The sequence below is a fragment of the Chiloscyllium plagiosum genome, chromosome 5 (genome assembly GCF_004010195.1).
Source record: "Chiloscyllium plagiosum isolate BGI_BamShark_2017 chromosome 5, ASM401019v2, whole genome shotgun sequence".
Taxonomy (NCBI): domain Eukaryota; kingdom Metazoa; phylum Chordata; class Chondrichthyes; order Orectolobiformes; family Hemiscylliidae; genus Chiloscyllium; species Chiloscyllium plagiosum.
The window spans coordinates 85,136,196-85,149,585 of record NC_057714.1 but is presented as its reverse complement, the minus strand read 5'-3'; the positions used below and the strand labels follow the sequence as shown (position 1 = coordinate 85,149,585).

Sequence of the window (13,390 nt, the reverse complement as noted above, 5' to 3'; positions counted from 1 at the left end):
AAAAGATGAAAGACTTAAAAAACAATCCAGGTATTTTTCAATATATAATTTCAGTTACATCACACTATAAACTTTTGCTATAAATTCAGTGTCTTACGATCTTATACTCCACAACTACCTGATGAAGGAGCAGCGCTCCGAAAACTCATGCTTCCAAATAAACCTGCTGGACTGTAACCTGGTGTTGTGTGATTTTTAACACTCACATACCTTTTAACTGCCCTAATTGCTTTGTAACACTTGACTCTCCCTTGATTCCCCACTTCATTTTGTTAATTGCACCACCTACTCCAATCCCAATCTACAAAGCTCTCTGTGATCATTCCCACTTGCTTCTCATTCTCTGGAATGTGTCCAACTCCCAACCCCTGCACTGACAAGCAACCAATCCATTGGCTTTTGAAAACTTCATCCATCAGATGTAATTTTCACTGGTGAGGCTAACAATTATTGCCTGTTCCTACTTGCCCTTGAGAAGGTGGTGGTGAGCTGCCTTCATAAACTGCTGCAATCTATTTAGTGTAGGTACATCCACAATTCTGCGAGGGATGATTTTAACCTAGCTACGGTGAAGGAGGCAAGGAATCTGTTTATAATGGAATGTGTATTTTAATATAATGTATATATGTACAGTAGACACCATTACATTTGGGGAAACCTGGTCTTATTGTTGAGTTACACTCAAATTACAATTAATGCTCGGATTGCAGGAGAGGAGAAAGATTGCAGGGTGTGCTTAGGTCACAGCATGCTCTCAAATCAACAGAGTTGTCCTGGATTGAAGGGAGGGTTCAAATTGTACAGTGGCCCCTGATTGTGAGAGTGCAGATGGATTGTAGTGTGGACTGGCAAGGTGTGGTGAATGCAGCTGTGGGGAAGGGAGTTTACGTGATGTGTTCATCTCAGGAGGGAAGGGAGATTGTGAGGTGCACTTAGACTGCAGGAAGGAAGTTTGCAGGAACACTTGGATCTCGGTAGGAAGAGACGGTTCAAATTGCATTGTGGGCAAAGATTGGAGGGTGGATTTCTATTGCAAGAGGGAAAAGTGCTAGTGAAAGGGAATAAAGATTACCGGATATAAGAGATCATGAGGTAGGCTTAGATTGACGAAGTGAAGAGTTTGTAAGGTTAGTGGAAGAGTCCACATGACATGGTTTTGGATCACAGCTTAGGATCAAGGGTATGTTCAGATTTCAAAAGGGAACAGAGTTGACAGGTTGGATGTTGATCTCTGATTGCAAAGGGTAAGAATGCCATTTCCAAGGAAAAAAACCTGACAGCAGATATAGTTGTTGAAGAAATTTAAGCATCGTGCTGAAAGATTGCCTGATCATCAGAAACTGTGGAGGATTCTGACTGAATTAATAGTTGCCCATAAAAAGGATTAAAATCTGCTTTAATACTGATTATACTGAACCCTTGGCCTGACATCCCAACCCTCCCTGTTACTGACCTCACAATCCCACTACCAAACTGAGCCTCACACCTGACCAGGCTGGATACAGCATCCCAACTGCCAAACCAACCCCGACATCCTCCAGCCGCACTGGAACTTGAATCTCCCCTTTACCTTGTGTAAAGACTATGTCTTTTTATTTTGTTTTTTTAAGAAAAGTTATGAATTGAAATGAGAAAGATATGTTTTAAAACAATGGCTGCGTGGAACCTGACACCCAAGGCAACCATTGTGTTTATACATCTGTTTAAACAAGTATTAACTGAAGTAGTTGCAGTTGAATTGGAGTTCTATGTACAGATGCAGCTGGGTGGCAACATGAGGTTAATTGGTCTGTGGACTACTGACCAGTTATTGATGGCAAGGGCCTTTTGCTTGACAACTACGTGATTTGGTCTTGGGTATCTAAACAGCTTGAAGCTGGGGAAAAGAATTACAAAAGTGTTTTGATCACAATAAGCTTAAATTCAATACCCATTCTCTGCAGTCAAAACTAACCTGAAACCTTACAAACTCCAGCTAATTTGTCCTTCAATTGCTGTAAGTTGTGAGAAGGTTACCTGCAGCTAGAGCCTCATTACTTGTAATAAATAGTAATTCTTATTAAGTACAGAAACCTGAAGTATCAGGTAAATTGTGGAATTTTGTATACTTATTTTAAAATCTTTAATTTTTGTGGTGAATTTGGGAATAGAGGGGCTTGGTTTCTACTGTGTTACCCCAATGAGTCTAACTGATCATTAGGCCTAACACGCCCTCATGTCTGTCAGGCATGAAACCTCACCAAACCTAACCCTCACAGATCCCTTTCAAAATTTCCCACTAGTGCTTCCTGACCTGGCAATCCCACCCTAAGCTGACCTACCTTCACATCCTGAAACTGCCCTAAACACTCATCTACTTACCTTCCATCCTACCCTACATCTGTATTCAGTTGCATAAGCAAATATTATTCGGAACTGAAAAAGACTCGTTCGACTCTCTAGTGGTTATGAGTTCCGCCCTTTCCCGGAGTTTGCTTCCCTTGTGACCAGTCACATGTCGTTGATGCTGCATTCTACCTCAGAGAAACCAGAAACAGCTTGTGAATGAAGATAGACTTTCTGGCTTGCAGCAAGTAAAAGGCTGCATAGAAATTGATCTTAGTCACAGCTCTACAGTTGGAAGTGTATGTATTAATCAGGTAGGTTTTTTGATGTTTTACCCAGATATAATGCTGATGCAATGTTATTCTTTACACATCCTCTATAGATGGTACAACATCTGTTGCTAACTGTAATCACATCAGTTAGACCATTTTTTCATTAGTTTTGAGTTTTTGTACGTTTGTAATTATTGTTAATATATTATAGCCATTTGATTGAGATAATGATCTGTATGTCAGTTGCTACTGTTCTGCTTCCTTCTCTGCTGTGGTATAGTTTTAAGTTGACTAGCACTAGGTGTAAGGTCAAAAACAGAAACCACAACCTCGATCAGCAATCAAGGGTAAGTTTGTCACAAACTGTCCAAATTTAAATAAAGAAATTTTAAAAAAAATCTATAACATAGTTATCCTAATCACTGTACATGTAAGAACCAAATTTCTAGTGCCAAGACTGGCTCTCATGTAATTAGGGGTACATCAGGTTCCAAGCAATTGATTGTGAAAGGGAACTCTCTCCAATCAGAGGCACAGACAGACTTTTCTGAGGCAGAGAAATCAGAATGGTGTGTTGTCTCCCTGGTACCGTCATCAAAGATATCTCAGAGAAGGTGCAGAATATTCTCAAAGCGGCGTGGGACCAGCAGCAGGTCATTGTACATATTGAAACTAATGACATAGGAAGGAAATAGGATTAGATTCTGAAGGGAGAATATAGGAAGTTAGGCAGGAATTTAAAAAGGAAGTCCTTGAGGGTAGTAATATCTGGATTACTCCCGGTGCTACGAGTTAGTGAGGGTAGGAAATGAGGGATAGAGCAGGTAAATGTGTGGCTGAGGAGCTGGGGGTACAGGGGAGAAGGGTTCACATTTTTGGATCATTTGAATATCTTCTGGGTAGAAGTGACCTGTACAAGAAGGATGGATTGCATTTGAATTGGAAGGGGAATACTATACTGGTGGGGAGATTTTGCTAGAGCTGCTTGGTAGGATTTAAACTAGTAAGTTTGGGGGGGTGGGGGTGGGACTCCGAGAGACAGTGAGGAAAGAGACCAACTTGAGACTGGTACAGCTGGGAAAAGGAGCAAATCAAACAGTCAGAGCAGGAAAGAACAAAGTAGAGAATGTGGTAGGACTGATAAATTAAACTGCATTTATTTTAATGCAAAAGGGCAAACAGGGAAGGCAGATTAGGCTATTATAGCGATTCCAGTGACATAGTTCAGGGATGAGTGGGACTGGCAGCTTAATGTTCCAAGATACAAATGCTGTAGGAAGGATGGAAAGGTGGGGTGGGGTACAAGAGAGGAGGGGGACTGGAGTTTTTGATAAGGGATAACATTATGACTGTACTTAGGGAGGATATTATTGGAAATATGTCCAGGGAAGTTATTTGGTGGAACCGAGAAATAAGAAAGGGATGAGCACCTTATTGGGATTATAGACAATATAACAGACCCTTCGTCCAACTCATCTGCTACCACCAGATATCCTAAACTGACAGTCCCATTTGCCTGCATTTGGCCCATATCCTTCTAAACCCTTCCTATTCATATATGCATCCAACTGCCTTTTAAATGTTTGTAGTTGTATCTGCAGAGTATTTTCTTAGTTTTTAAATTTTAATATATTTTCTTAAAAGTAGGGGCTTTCGATTATGATAAAAATGAAGGAAGGTCCCCAGCTTAATTAAATTCTCTTTATAGGTGAGGTAGTGGAAGACTGGAGATTGGCTAACATGGTGCCACTATTTAAGAAAGGTGGTAAGGAAAAGCCAGGAAACCATAGACTGGTGAACCTGACATCGGTGGTGGGCAAGTTGTTGGAGGGAATCCTGAGGAACAGGGTTTACATGTATTTGGACAGGCAAGGAATGATTAGGGATATTAACATGGCTTTGTGTGTGTGAGAAATCATATCTCACTAACTTCATTGAGTTTATTGAAGAAGTAATGAAGAGGATTGATGAGGGCAGAATGGTGGATGTGATCTATATGGACTTCAGTAAGGCATTCAACAAAGTCGCTCATGGTAGACTGGTGAGCAAGGTTAGATCATGGAATACGGGGAGAACTAGCCATTTTGGATACAGAACTGGCTCAAAGGTAGAAGACAGAGGGTGGTGGTGGAGGGTTGCTTTTCAGATTGGAGGCCTGTGACCAGTGGTGTGCCCAAGGATCAGTGCAGGGTCCACTGCTTTTTGTCGCTTATATAAATGATTTGGATATGAACATAGGAGGTATGATTAGTAAGATTGCAGTTGACCAAAATTGGAGGTGTTGTGAACAGCGAAGAAGGTTACCTCAGTACAACAGATCTTGATCAGATGAGCCAATGATAAATGTGAGGTTCTGCATTTTGAAAAGGCAATTTAGGGCAGAATTTATACACTTAATGGTACGGTCCTGGGGAGTGTTGCTGAACAAGGAGACCTTGGAGTGCAGGTTCATAGTTCTTTGGAAGTGGATTCTCAGGTAGATAGGATAGTGAAGAAGGCATTTGGGATGCTTTCCTTTATTGGTCAGAGCATTGGGTTTAGGAGTTGGGAGGTTGTGTTGTGGCTGTACAGGACATTGTTAGGCCACTTTTGGAATATTGTGTGCAATTCTGGTCTCCCTCCTGTAGGAAGGATGTTGTGAAACTTGAAAGGATTCAAAAAAGATTTACAAGTACGTTTCCAGGATTGGAGAGTTTGAGCTGTAGGGAGAGCCTGAATAGGCTGGGGCTGTTTTCCCTGAAGCGTCAGAGGCTGAGGGGTGACCTTTTATAGAGGTTTATAAAATCATGAGCATGGAGAGAGTAAACAGACAAGGTCTTTTCCCTGGGCTGGGGGAGTCCAGAACTAGAGGGCAAAGGGTGAGAGAGGGAAGATTTTAAGAGGACTTAAGGGGCAATGTTTTCATGCAGAAGGTGGTACATGTATGGAATGAGCTCCCAGTGGCAGTGGTGGAGACTGATACAATCACAACATTTAAAAGGCATCTGGCTGGGTATATGAATAGGAAGGGTTTAGAGGGATATGGACCAAGTGCTAGCAAATGGGACTAGATTCATTTTGGATATCTGGTAGGTGTGGACGAGTTGGACCATAGGGTCTGTTTCTGTGCTGTATGACTCTGATTCTGTATGCATGTTTTATACATGATAAAAAAAAGTTCCATGGTTTTGTCAGAGCTCTTCCCCCTTTTTTTCTGGTGAAAATGAAAACAAGCTTAGGTTTTTAATGTCATTGAACATTTTTTTTTAGCTCAAAAAGGGTGGAATTAAATTCCTGACAAAATGTTAGTACCTGAAAATGATCAAGGCCCAGCTTTTGCTTCTGGGGTATAGAGTCGTAGAATTGATCCAACTCCACCATGCTGACCAGGTCTCCCAAACTAAACTATGCCCATTGCTTGTGTTTGGCCATATCCCTCTAAACATTTCTCATTCGTGTGCCTATTCAAGTGTCACTTAAATGTTGCAGCTGCATCTACCACTTCCTCTGGCAGTTCAATCCACATACGAAACACCCTGTCTGTGGAAAAAAGTTGTTCCTCAAGTCCTCTTAAATTTTTCTCCTATCACCTTAAAATTAAGCCCTCTTGTTTTGAATTCCCACACCTTTGCTATTCACCCTATCTATGTCCCTCATAATTTGTATATGTTCATCCCTTAACCTCTTATGTTCCAGGGAAAGGAGTCCCAATGTATTCAGCTTCTCCTTATAATGCAAACCCTCGAGTCTCAGTAACATCCTTGTAAATCTTTTCTGCACCCTTTACAGTTTAATAATATCCTTCCTATAGCAGGGTGACCAGAACTGTACACAATACTCCAAATGTGGCCTCACCAACATCCTGTAGATCTGCAACATGACATCCCAACCTCTGTACTCAATGGACTGAGCAATGAAGGCAAGTGTGCCAATCACTTCTTTTACTGTCTACCTGTGAAACAACTTTCAAGGAACTATGTACCTGAACCCCGAGGTGTCTGTGTTCAACAACACTCCCAGGGCCCTACCATTAACTGTATAAATCCTGGCCTTGTTTGTCTTACCAAAATGCAACGCTTCACATTTACCTAAATTAAATTCCATCTGCTGCTCCTCAGCTCAGTGCCCAGATGATCAAGTATACTTAGATAAATCTCTTCACTGTCCACTATACAATCGATGTTGGTGTTATTTGCAAACTTACTCACCGTGCTTCCTATACTCTCATCAAAATTGTTTAGGTAAATGACAAACAACAGGGGATCCAGCACTGATCCCTCGGGAACACTGCTGTCACAGGCCTCCAGTCCAAAAAACAACTCGCCACCACCATCCTCTGTCTCCTAACACCAAGCCAATTTTGTATCTAATTGCCAAGCTGTCCTCTGGTCCCATGTGGTCCAATTTTATAAATTAGTCTACCATGCGGTACGTAGTCAAAGGCCTTACTAAAGTCCACTTAGACAACTCCTACTGCTCTGACCTCCTCTATCTTCTCAGTCACATCTTCAAAAATCTCACTCAAGTTTGTGAGACATGATTTCCTATGCACAAAGCCATAATGACTATCTCTAATCAGTCCATGCTTCTCCAAATGCATGTAGATCCTCTCAGAATCCCCTTCAAAAATCTACCAATGACTAATGTCAGATTCATCAATCTATGATTCCCAGGCTTCTCCTTGTAGTCTTTCTTAAAGACACAACATCAGCCACCCTCCATTCTTTTGTCACCTCGCCTATGGCTGTAAATGATTTTTTAAAAAAGTCTGCTCCAGGGGCTCAGCCATCTCTTGCCTGTCTTCTCACACTGGGGCCCTCCAGGGGTGCTTACTCAGCCCCCTACTGTACTCGCTGTATACCCATAACTGCGTCATCAAATACCAGACTAATGCCATTTACAAGTTTGCTGATGTCACCACCATAGTTGGTCGAATCTCAGATGGTGATGAAACAGACTAAAGGTGCGAGATGGAAGACTCTGAAAAATGGTGCACTGAGAACAACCTAGCTCTCAATGTTGTCAAAACCAAGGAACTCGTTATTGACTTTCCAGCAGGATGTTACTCATGCCCCCCTACACATTAACAGCACAGAGGTGGAACGAGTGGAGAGTGTCAAGCTCCTGGGAGTGGTCATCATCAACAAGCTTTCTTGGACTCTTCAGGTAGACGCACTGGTTACAAAGGCCCAACAACGTCTCTTCTTCCTCAGGCAGTTGAGGAAATTTGGCATGACGGCGAGTACCTTTGCCAACTTTTATAGGTGCACCATTGAGAACATTCTGTCTGGATGTATCACTACCTGGTATGGCAACTGTACCATTCAAGATCGGAAATGGTTACAGAGAGTGGTGAACTCAGCCCGGACGATTACAAAGGCCAACCTCTCATCTATAGAATCCATCTACCAGGCCCGCTGTCAAGGAAAGGCTGCCAGCATTCTTAAAGATCCATCCCACCCTGGCAGTGCTTTTCTACAACCTCTGCCATTGGGGAGAAAGTACAGAAGCCTGAACACGTGCACCAGCTGGTTTCAAAACAGTTTCTACCCTACTGTTGTTAGACTACTGAATGGACTCTCAAATTCTTAGCATTCACCTGTATCTGTGTTTTTGTTTACCTATTATTTACTTATCTATGCTACTTAACTCTATGATCTGCCTGTATTGCTCACAAGACAAAGCTTTTCACTGTGCCTCGGTACAAGTGACAATAAATTCAATTCAATTCAAATTCAATGTATTGCAGTTTGCAGCAATAGTGTACCTGTGGTGGTATTATTTCTTTTTTCTCTATTTCTTTTTTTTTCTTTTTTTTTTCCTGTTTTTTTTTAAAATTAACCCCCACACTACCACCTAAGTGCGGTAGTGCTTATTTTTTCCCCAGCACCCATGGTGTGTGTGTGTGCAGGTGTGAGACACAGTGAAAGACACAAAGTGCACGAATCTTTATTCAAATTCCACCACCAGGAAGATAGGAAAACACATGTGGTGGTATTAATATGTAAGGACTCAATGGAGTGCCAATGGAGTTCCTTGACTGGTGCTGTTAATCTACTCCAATCAGGGAATCCGGGCTGTCAGATAAGAAGTGTCAGACGTCTCACACCTGCACACACACACACCATGGGTGCTGGGGATAAAATAAGCACTACCGCACTTAGGTGGTAGTGTGGGGGTTAAAAAAGAAGGAAAAAAAGAAAACAAAAAGGGGGAAAAAAAAAGTGTCAGACATCCTGTTAACTCTGACAGCTGCATCTTAGGGAGCTGGAACTCTGCACATGTAAATAAAGGGTGACTTGGTGCTGGGATACCAGCCATTGTGAAGTTATTCCAGAGGTGTTGAGAGTGGAATGAATGATGTAACCATGCAAATGCACCTACCATCTAAAGCAAACATGGCCCATGTCAAGCTTCGTGAAGGACAGCACCCCCCTGCCAACTTTGCATGAAGATCTTCTCTGCCAAGGACTGGGTATTTATCCAGCTGTGAAGAGTGGTTTACCGAGTCTTTAACATCCCCATAAAAGTGAACCGACCCATCGAGCTTCACAATCAGTGCTGTCCATTCTGCAACTGGACTGGTTTGATGATTCCCTTGTTTTCCAGCCTTCTAATTTCTACCCCTAATTTTGCCCATAAGACAAATGGCACTGCATGGGCCTTGCAGAATTCAAACATACTCTACAACTGGCTTTATCATTGGAAAATTCAGAAAGTGGAGCATGAGAGTTGCAGGGTATTCAAATGGAATTGGACACCCTTGCCAGTCCAACTGAGCTTGGGGAACACCACTTGAGTGAAGGCAATTACATCGCCTCACTCGACATATCCTGAAGAGTGGGTTTGTAGGTCAACCCATAGCAAAACCCCAAAATAAAGCCAAGCCTCAATCAAACAGTTAAAATTTTGTTCAGAAGCCATTGCTGCTGGTATGCGGAGTAGAGACATCAAAAGAATCCCATGAGACCTTAAATTGAGTAAGAGACCTCAGGCTGGTATCCTGGACAGTATACACCTTGGAAAGTTCACCCACATCTGGTTTGAAACAGTTAAATGGCTCAGCAACATCCTAGTTAGAACCAATCAAAATAAACATTTGGTTAAATGGTCACCTGTTTATAATGTAGGTCGACACTGGTGCAGCTGTTTCAGTCTTTAACAAAGTTCGCTCTGGACTCCAACAATTAAATTTGTGCAAAGACCTGGGCTACACTGAGAACCTATACTAGGGAACCTTTTCAGATTAAGGGTGCGACTTCAGTGACAGCCTCTTATGCGAAGCAGTTAGTTCAGTCAACACTGATTGTAGTAAAAGCCTCTGTTCCAAGCTTGGTGGGGCAGAATTGGTTGAGAAAGATTCACCAACTTGTCTCAATGTTTTGATTAGAAAATAGCTGCCTGAGTCCTAATTAAATACTCAGAAATTTTTCAGGATGGTCTCAGGACTATCTAAGGAGCATGTTGACCAGAAAGCAATTCCACAATTCTGCAAGGCCCACGCAGGACCATTTGCCTTACAGGCATTTTTAGGGGCAGAAATTAGAAGGCTGGAAAGCAAGGGAATCATCAAACCCAATGCCATTTGCAGAATGGGCAGCACTGATTATGAAGCTCAATGGGGTGCTTTATTTTAGTGGGGATGTTAAACACTTGGTAAACCACTTTTCACAGCCGGATAAATACCCGGTCCTTGGCACAGAAGATCTTCATGCAAAGCTGGCAGGCGATGCTTGACATGAGCCATGTGTACTTAGGTTAGACGAGGATTCCTAGACGTCTGCTACAATTAATACCTATAATGGTTTGTGTGAATATACGAGACTGCCATTGGGGATATCAACAGTCTGTGCAATTTTTCAGCGGACGATGGAAAACAATTTGCAAAGTCTACCCTAGATCATTGTTGATGGTCTAAACAACGTGCTAATAACAGGAAAGACCAGTAAGGAGCTTTGAGAGAACTTGGATATCTTCCTTAGATGTTCCTCCCAGGCAGGCAAATGCTTTAGAATGGAATAATATGTATACCAGGCACCCCAAGTGACCTTCATGTGCTACAGAGTTGACACGACTGGGTTACACCAGTTAGAAGATAAAGTGAAGGTGATCAAAGTTGCCCAGGCTCCCACACCTGAATTGGAGCTTAGGTCTTTCCAAGGGTGGCATGGTGGCCCAGTGGTTAGCACTGATACCTCACAGCATCAGGGACCCAGGTTCAATTCCCATCTTGGGCGACTGCGAGTGTGGAGTTTGCACATTCTCCCCATGTCTGCGTGGGTTTCCTCCCTCAAACCAAAGATGTGCAAGTTATGTGAATTGGCCATGCTAAATTGCCTACAGTGTTCAGGGATATGTAGGTTAGATGCATTAGTTATGGGTAAACGTAGAGTAATAGGGTATGGGAATGAGTCTGGGTGGGTTACTCTTCAGAGGGTTGGTGTGGACTTATTGGGCCTAATGGCATGTTTCCACACTGTAGGGATTCTATGATTTTAGGGCTGGTGAAATATTACGGAAAGTTCATATATAACCTGGTCTCCATCCTTGCACCTTTGCATCAAATTGTAAAAAAATGCTCAGCCTTGGAAATGATCATGTAGCCAAACCAGAGCTTTCAGCGAAATGAAGAAACAGCTAGCATTCTCAAAGGTGTTGGCACACTGTAATCCCTAGTGAGATCTGGTGCTGATGTGTGATGCCTTCCCATTGGGCATTGGGGTAGAAATAGCTCGTAGGTGGCCCAATAGAGGGGAACACCCAATAGTGTATGCATCCAGGACTTTGGTTCATGCAGAGTGTAAATACGCCCAGACAGAGAAAAAAGGTTTGGCAGTCAGAGATGGAGTCAAGAAATTCCACAAATACCTTTTACAGATGTAAATTTGTAAAGTGATAAACTACAAACCTCTGCCAGTGGTGATGTGGGAAACCAGAGGGCCATCACAACCAGAATTGTAACCTTTTTGAACCTGGAGAGACCAGATCACAGTAGAGAACAGCATATTATTATGGGGAGCAAGAGTGATTGACCCCAGCAAATGTCACCACCAGATATCAGCTGAACTCCACCAGAGTCATCCAGGAGTTTCCAAAGTGAATATGTTAGCGAGAAAAGTTACATCTGGTGACCAGGATTGGATGCAGACCCATAGCTGCATTGCTGGGGCAGTGCCCAGAGTGCCAACAAGGACAAACATTATCGCCAGCAACTGCCCTACATTCGTGGAACAGGCTGGGTAAACCCTGGACTCCGGTTACACGTCAACTATGCAGCTCCTTTCATGGGCTCAATGTTCTTAGGCACTGTAGATGCCCACTTAACATGGTTGGACATGCACAGAGTTCATTTGTCAAACACAATGATAGAAAATCTGTGCCCATCTTTTGCTGGAAAAAAACTCTTGGAAGTGTTGATCACAGATAATGGGGCATCGTTTACCAGCAGGGAATTTGAATATTTCCTAAAGTTCAATGGTATTTGTCATATGAGGACAGCTTTATACCATCCATTGTCCAAAGGTCTAACAGAAAAGGCAGTCCAAAATTTGAAGGTAAGCTTAAGAAAACAGCCTACAGCTTCACTAGATATGAAACTGTCCCGGTTCCTATTTGATTATTTGACCACTCCTCATAAAACGATAGGGATAGCTCCAGAAAAGTTGTTAATGGGGAGGCAACTTTGCACCAGGTTAAATCGATCTTCCCGGATGTTGGTGGGGGGGGGGGCACAGGTTGGTAAGTGTTGGTTGTGGTTAATTGGCATCAGGAGTGCCAAAGCTGGACACAAGACTCTGCTAAGTGAGTGTTTATTTCAGGGGATGAAAGTTGGTGTAGGAATCTCAAGAATAGCTCTGCATGGATAAGAGGCATGGTTAACGCAAGTTCAGGTCCAGTGATGTGTAAAGTTCAGGTAGATGTGATGGCCGTGAACAAGCACATGGACCATATAAAAGCTGCAAATTTGCAAACAGTGCAGGAGCAAAAGATGCCCGGCTCCTTACAAGCTTTCCAACTGTTCCAGTGCCCATGGGTTCTCCCTATCCATCAAGTGTTGAAGATACCACAGAATCTGAAATGGACATGGAGGATGTTGATGCCTTTGCTGCCTGAAGAGGAGAATGAATTTCTTCTGAGACGCTCCGGGTGCAAGAGGTGAGCTAGTGTGCTTTACACGCTGCCCATGTCAGAGGCAGAGGTGGAGGAACTTGACCCCAGGAGCAACTGCAAACAAAACAGCTGTGCTTGGACTTGGTGAGATGGGAGTGGAAGAGATGAGGCGATTGTAATGAGGTCAGCCAGGTGTACCTCATAGAATATGAGTTTCCTGATTTGGAGTAGATTTACATCCCCATACGGGGAGCCCTGGCTGACAGATGAGAACGGGAGTGTCAGGCAGAGAGCTGGATCAGTGCCAAGGACTCTCCAGGTGCAAATAAAGGGTGACTTGGTGACGGGATAACAGCCTCTGTGGAATTATTTTGTTGTCCTGGTTAATATTGAGTATTTTAGTGTGTCATTGGAGTCGCAGTCACTCAGGCTAGCAAAGTTTACTCATTTTTTAAATTTAACCTATTTTTCCAATCAACTTGTTCACTGGTATTATTACACTCACCTCAAGAGCAGGTGGACTGGAATCCTGGTCTCCTAGTCCAGGGGTGGGACAGTACAAGAGGACAAGGCCTATTCAATCACATTCCTGATATGTGCCTTACAGATGGTGGAAAAGTCTTTGGGAATCAGGAGGTGAATTATTTACACAGAATACTCACTCTTTGGTTCATAATCACAATCCAGTTAAGCTTTTAGTTAAT

General features: G+C 42.8%; 1 protein-coding gene across 4 annotated transcripts in view; it reads left to right on the top strand.

The window, feature by feature from the left end:
* The first annotated feature begins 378 nt into the window (after positions 1-378).
* The window catches only part of LOC122550057 (patched domain-containing protein 3-like), a 50,759-nt gene continuing 37,747 nt past the window's right edge, over positions 379-13,390 (top strand). For 2 of the 4 annotated variants that reach the window (XR_006311732.1, XM_043690521.1), the window contains exon 1: positions 2,115-2,639. The gene's annotated coding sequence lies outside the window, so the exon portion shown is untranslated. Of the gene's footprint in view, positions 435-2,113; positions 2,640-13,390 lie in introns of those variants that run through there. The other 2 variants (XM_043690522.1, XM_043690523.1) reach the window with 2 other exon arrangements.